Source organism: Pteropus medius, unplaced genomic scaffold (assembly GCF_902729225.1).
Source record: "Pteropus medius unplaced genomic scaffold, Ma_sr-lr_union100, whole genome shotgun sequence".
Taxonomy (NCBI): Eukaryota; Metazoa; Chordata; class Mammalia; order Chiroptera; family Pteropodidae; genus Pteropus; species Pteropus medius.
This window is the reverse complement of record NW_024349519.1, coordinates 25,498,198-25,504,869: the sequence shown is the minus strand read 5'-3', so window position 1 is coordinate 25,504,869 and position 6,672 is coordinate 25,498,198.

Below are 6,672 nucleotides of genomic sequence, written 5' to 3'. Positions count from 1 at the left end.
TGAGAAAGGAAGAGAAAGAAAAAGTAATTAGGGAGCGCAAGGCTCTGTGGGGAAGGCAAGGACCAGGAGGATGCCAGGAGGGGAGCCTGGGCAGAGGGCCACACAGAAGCTCTGGAGTCCCGAGAGGCAGGAGAAAGAGGATGCCAAGAGTGAGAGGAGATCTGAATATTGGGGGGGAAGGGTCTAAAATCAACTTTACTTTGAAATTTTGATAAGGCACTAGACTCTCTCCTTTTGGATATAATAAATTAAAAAGAGATAATAAATTTTTTAAAGGCCAGATCTAAAATACTGTATGTCACATATTTTCTGTGGCACACCATCTGGAATTCCTCTATGTTTGTACTAACAAGTAAGTGGCACTGGGGAAGGCTGGCGATGGTGGCCATTCAGTCATTCTTGGTTTGGTGCTATGTGCTAGGCAAGTAATCCGATTAAATGAATTCGCTGAAGGCAATGGAGGTTTTGACTGGTGCACAGATGTCCTTCCATTAAATGACATCTTTCTCAGTTACTGTTGAGAGACATCCTAAAGAGAAACAAAAAAGGAGAGTTAATAGCTTTTAGTTTTAGTCCTGGGGGAACCCTCTGCCCAAGACCAGGAAGCTCTGGGCCTCGTGGGTCTGGAGAAGGGCCTCAGTGCTGCTGGACTGGGTTTCCGTCAACGGACCCGGAAATGCTCAGTGTGCTGTGGAAAAGGCATACTAATTGCAGTCATTTAGGCAAATTGATTACCATTTAGGCCTAAGTGCCAACAGCACAGTAATGATTCTGCCTATCATTATATATGTGTCAGATGAAGTTGACTGTAAGCTTTATTTGATTAAAACAATAAATCCTCTTCTGTCTCAGGCTTTGTAAACTCAGGCTTCAGCTACATTTTGCTCACGTGGCTGGCTCGTCATGGATAAACAGGAAGGCTTCGTGCAGAGGAGTGAAGGAGTCGCTGCGTGACCCACCCTGGAGCTTTCTTGCTGCTCCTTCCAGCTCCCCCCACCCTCCCTCTCCCATATTTGGCCGTGACAAAGATTCCGTCTGGGTTTCTATTATTTGGGGCCTCCCTGATATCAGGAGATGCCAGCCTCCTTTGTTGCACTGTTCTTTCTGACCTTTTTTCCTGTGCAAGGGTCTCTCTGCGCTTGGCCCTCCCTCTGGGGAGGCTGAGTTGTCACTTTGCCATCAGAGGAAGATGGTCTGTTCCTGAACACGGCATCCTGACTGAAGATGTGGCCCCGGGGGAAGTGTGCAAGTAGATTACTCAGAAGCTAGTCGCTCTTCTTTATATGAAAATATGCTGTTAATTATGTCAGGGCCTATCATGTTCATATGATGGCACTTTACAAAAGATACACAAATCGTGGCGCAGTAGACTCTTGAGGCTGGAAAACACGTAAGGCGCTGGAATACTCAATAGAACCTGGAAAGATCAGAGCATCTTAAGCGCTTCAAAGACCCACCTCTTTGAATCTCTCGATGTGAGACGAAGCCATTTGCAGCAGCCACATAATGGAGGATTTATGCCTTTGAATTCTTGCTTCTCTGAAGAATCCCACAGGTATGAAGGGTGACTGTCTCAGGCTGGGAAGAAAGGAGTAAGGACGTTTTGAGCCTTTACCTGAATAGAAAGAAGCTGCCCCAGGCCCAGAAAATCAGGTATCCTGTGGGGACCCAGCAGATAAGGAGATAGCCCCAGCATAACTATCCCTAAGAGAGGCTGTCAGAGGCCCAGGACAAAAAGAATGCTGTCTCCTTCTCCAGAAGGTGCTGCCCAACTGCTGTATCAGGCTTCCCCTGCGGCGCAAGGGACACACGCCAAGGAGATAGAAGCAGACAGGGCCCTGAAAGGGCTGTCCACTGTGTGTGTGTGTGTGTGTGTGTGTGTGTGTGGTGTGTGTGTGTGTGTGTGGTGTGTGTGTGGTGTGTGTGTGTGTGTGTGTGTGTGTGTGTGTGTGTATGTGTGTGATGGTGGTGGTGGTTAGCAGCAGCAGTTTTAATGAAATAAGTCACAGACTACCCTCCACTCTGTACTACTTATTATGGCGACTCAGACCACAGGCTCCATTAATTAATTATTGATACTAGGTATCTGATGTGACGACTTCTCCATCTAGAAAGATTCCAAATAATAAGTAAAGCCCCCCAGGCCTGTTTGTCACCTGGCAGCATTGTGCATTTTCACAACAGAGTCCAGACGCAGAACTGCAGATACTGGGGCTGAAGCCCCCATTGTGGTAGGCCGGGTGGGCCCAGAGCTCTGGGGGCTTCCCAGGGGAGCAGCAGCTTCTAACCAATCTGTCCCTCTTAAGGAACAGCCCAGGAGACTCAGTCCCTTATCTGAACCCCCTCCTTTCACCGGCCACCCACACTTCACTGGCCAGGCCACAGGCTCCTGGATGGAGTGGAACTGGGGCTAAGCCAGGGACCTCACTCAGGCCACAGTCTTCAATCAGGCCAGATGCAGTTTCTACCTTTGAAGATGCTTCCTCTTTCTCTGCAGGAGCTCAGCCTCAGCCTCGCATAGCACTTCAGAGGCAACACGACCAGTGAGCCCCCAGGCACACACGCCCTGCATCCAGGGTTTTCTTGTGGTAGTGTTGGTGGCATTAGGCTTGTTTCTGGGGCCTCGGGAGGCTGCCCTTACTGTCAGGCTCTTGGCAGGAAGAGAAGAGAGCCGGTTCCAGTCTCCACGCTCAGGCCGAGGTGTCTCAGGGGTCAGCTCCTGCTGCCCTGGCGTCCTGTGGGTTTGGCCTTGTGAACTTCGTGGGCAGATATGGAATGTTTCTTTCTCAGTCAGATTTTATGGTTATCTGGATCTGAACACTTTTGGTGAGGTAGATGTGAGCGAATGCAGAGTGAATTCACTACTGGATTGAAGAGTTTCTCCCAAATTCATGTCCATCAAGAAGCTCAAAATGTGACCTTATATGGAAATAGGGTCTTTGGAGATGTAATCAAGTTACAATGAGGCCATACTGGATTAGGGTTGAAGCAGAGAAAACAGAAACCCGCAGACCCCAGGGAGGACGCCATGTGGTGAGGGAGGCAGAGGCTGGAACGATGCTGCCACGGGCCAAAGGGCACGGAGGATCCGGTGCCCGCCAGAGGCTGGAAGAGGCGGGGAAGGCCCCCTGCCTTGGAGCCTGCAGAGCAAGTGTGGCTCTGCCAACACCGTGATTTCCTTGGCTTCAGGATTCTAGCCTCCGGAACTATAAGATGATGCATTTCTGTCGTTTAACCCCCCCTGTTCATGGTACCTTGTTCTGCCAGCCCTGGCAAAAGTACATCTTCCTGGCCATTTCTCTTTCACGCCACTGCACCAGAGGGGCAAGCAGGGGTCTGAGGAATAGATGCCATCAGGTCCTGTCCTGACCTAAGGCTGTCACATTCAGCAGCAGCTTGTATGTGTCTTGCTGCTTCTACCTACACACACACACACACACACACACACACCTAAAATAGGATGCTGGTGAAATCTGAATTTCAGATCAACAACAAATAAAAACTTATTTAGTATAAGCTTAAAGCAGATATTGCATGGGACACACTCATACTGACAAATTATTTGTTGATCTGAAATTCGGTTTTAACTGAGCACCCTGCATTTTCTCTGGCACTCCTAGCCCCCACCTCTGCTTGCCCCTCCCCACTCCACAATTTCTTTGGGTCCTTGCCTCACCCAAGGGCCCGCGGGGCCTGCTCTGACCTGCTCTGACCTGCACTCAAGGAAGGTCCCAGCGGCGGCCAGGAGCCCTACAGGGGCGACCAGGGAGCTTGGCAGGGGCTGCTTCTAAACCCACGCCTGCTCCTCCATTGGGGCTCCCTGAGCCCTGCCAGCCGCCTGCAGTCTGAACATCATCTCTACCAGCTGGATGCAAGTCTGGCAGGATTGGAACAGCCGGGAAGAGGCACGGAGGGGAGCGCACCGCCTGCCTGGGGGCGATTCCAGTGGGAGGGAGCTGGGCCTCCCGGTGGTTCCTGCTGAGCCACACTTGGCATCAGTCCCTGCTCTTTGATTTGTTCTATTTTAAACTGTCTTTATTTTCCCTCCTGGGTTGAGGTCAGGCGTGGAGTGAATCAGGGAATTTGGGACCCGTTGGTAAACCCGATGCCAGTTGCTGAGTTGTGTGGGATTCTAAGGGACGGGAATGCTAAGGTAAAGGCGAGAAAGAGGGAGGCCTTGTGAGGAAGAAACCTGGCAGCCAGTGTGGCTGGAGCGCAGGGCTCCTCAGAGGGTGCAGGATGGAGGGGGGCCGGGCCTGAGTGGCCAAGAGAGCCATTTCGAAGGAATCCGTAGGACCTGGTAACTGATTTGGATATGGGGACAAGGTAATGCTGAGAACACAGGCCTGCATGGCAAGCAAGACCGTGGTGCCGTTTCCCAAAAATGGATCTCAGGAGGAGGAGGAGCAGTTTGAAGGAGCAGCTCCCCTCAACAGCCTGGTGGAACAGCGTGGGGCAGAGAGAAAGGCCCAGGGCTGGGCACGGTAGGGAGGATTATTAATCAGTGTGGGGCTCATTCCAGGGAGCCCGAGGGCCTGGGGGAAGAGCCTGCATGCCCTTGGGGCTGAGTGGGCTGTGCCTGCAGCTGCTCTGGACTCACCTTAGGGCCTAGGCAGGCCTGGGTCTTCAGGGCTGAGGGACAGCAGAGCCAGCCCCTCCCTCTGTGAGCAAGGGCAGGCTCTGTCAAGGACAGCACTCAGAGAAGGGACACTGTTATAGGTGAGTGTGGAATGGGGAGTCTGCGAGCATCAGTCTTGGGCCCGAGGACATCAGAAAATGGTGCTTGGCGAGTGAGGCGTCAGAGTCTGGATAAAGAGCAGTTCCAGAGCTCTTTGGGGTGGTTCTTGCCCTGTCTCCCGGGCCAGTAGGAACACAGTTAATTAGGTAGTTCATTTTTTATCACTCATTCACTTATTCGCCTAACAGACATCAAGTCCTGTTACCTGCCTGATACCATGTTGGGGGCTGATGACACAAATATGAGTGGTCCCACAGAATCTAGCTCTGGGGGACTGACATGGAAGCCAATAAGCAGTACTGTCTCCATGGAGACGAGGAGAAAAGCCTCACGCACCTGAATTCAAGTCCTGGCCCAGCTTCTCACTAAAGATCTGCAGCTTCAGTTTCCTCATCCGTAAAATGGAGAGATGATCAAATCTACTTTTCAGGGTCAATATTGTTGGACTAGAGATACTATCTATAAATTAACACGCACGACTCACACCATCTAGTAGGCTCTCAGTGAATTGTAGCTACTGTAGAAATACATGCAGAGCACAGTGGGGACCTAAAGAGTGACTGGAGGTAATGATATTTGAGCCGAATCATGAAAAATGGTTGGTTTCATGAGGAGGAGAGGGACTTAGAGCCTGGTGTCTAGCCTGTTCTCCCATAACAGATGTTTATTAAATAGTATCGAGTCTTATTTAACTTTCATATGAAATGTAGGAGGCAGTTTAGATTTTGGAGTCAGAGGTGCTTGGGTTTAAATTCTAATTTTGATATCTGTGAGCTGTGTGACCTCAGACAAGATTTTTTTTTTAACTTTCTGCGGCTCAAAGAGGGAGATAATCAATAATATATTCATCGTGTAGGGATTTTTGTGAGAATGAGTTGAATGCTGTCCAGCACACAATAAGCACTACAGATGTTTGTGATTATGATTATTATCCACAGTGTACGATGAGGACACAGCCATAGCAGGATTCTGGAGCATGGCCTCCACCCGCAGCAGGTTATGGCAGAGCCAAGATGCTCTCCCTTGCTGGTACCACAGAGGTCTTGGGAAGATTCCTCTCTCTAGAGAGGTCTAATAGAGATCCAAGGCCAACCCCACTGGAAGCGCGAAGTGTGGGAAAATAGGTAAAAAGGGACGGTGTCCCCACCATGTACGACCCTTCCTTGGGAGAGAGGCCACAAGTCCAGGGAAGCCGAGGACAGATCCTGGGAAAGCCCAAAATGGGGAGAGCAGCAGATGGGGGAGGACCCCAGACAGGCAGGGGGTGGAGATAAGGGCCAGATGCCAGAGCAGAGGAGGGCGGAAGGAGGAGGAGTGACAGAGGGAATCAGTGCTGTGAGAAGGAGGGGACCTTGGGAAGGCAATGGCCTTGATGGCTTGGACGTTAAGCAGAAGGAAGAGTTCAATTGTGTAGGAACAGAGGTGACCCGGTGGAGGTGTAGAGGTGACGAGAGCAGGAAATCTGGCCCTTAAGGGACTGCAGGTGTGGTGCCAATCCGAGGTGAGAGCTGGCCCCGAGGGGCTTTGGGCGTGGTGGTCCATCCCTTACTTTCATCAAAACGGGGAGTGGGGATTTTTCTTTCAAGGATTCCAACCCCAAGTGGAAGAATGAATCGAAGCTCCCCACAACGCCTGCTTGAGTAGTTTAGTTTGTCTTCTGTGTGTCGGTTGCACCTTTGTATCGAACCCCCAGCCTGGATGGACATGGCTGCCTGGAGCTGAGTCTCTGCACCGCCTCTTGCCCCACCCAGCGCCTGGTCCCTGAGGATGAAGGAATGGAACTGGCATAAGGTCCACGACTAAGAGCCATTGCAAACCACGGGACAAGGGTTCTTAAATGTTCCTCAGGCTCCAGGCCTCTTCAGGGTCCCCTCTGGCTTCTTGGGGTGAGGTGCCCAGGGATGTAGATGGGGTGGCACATGGTGGCCCTGGGG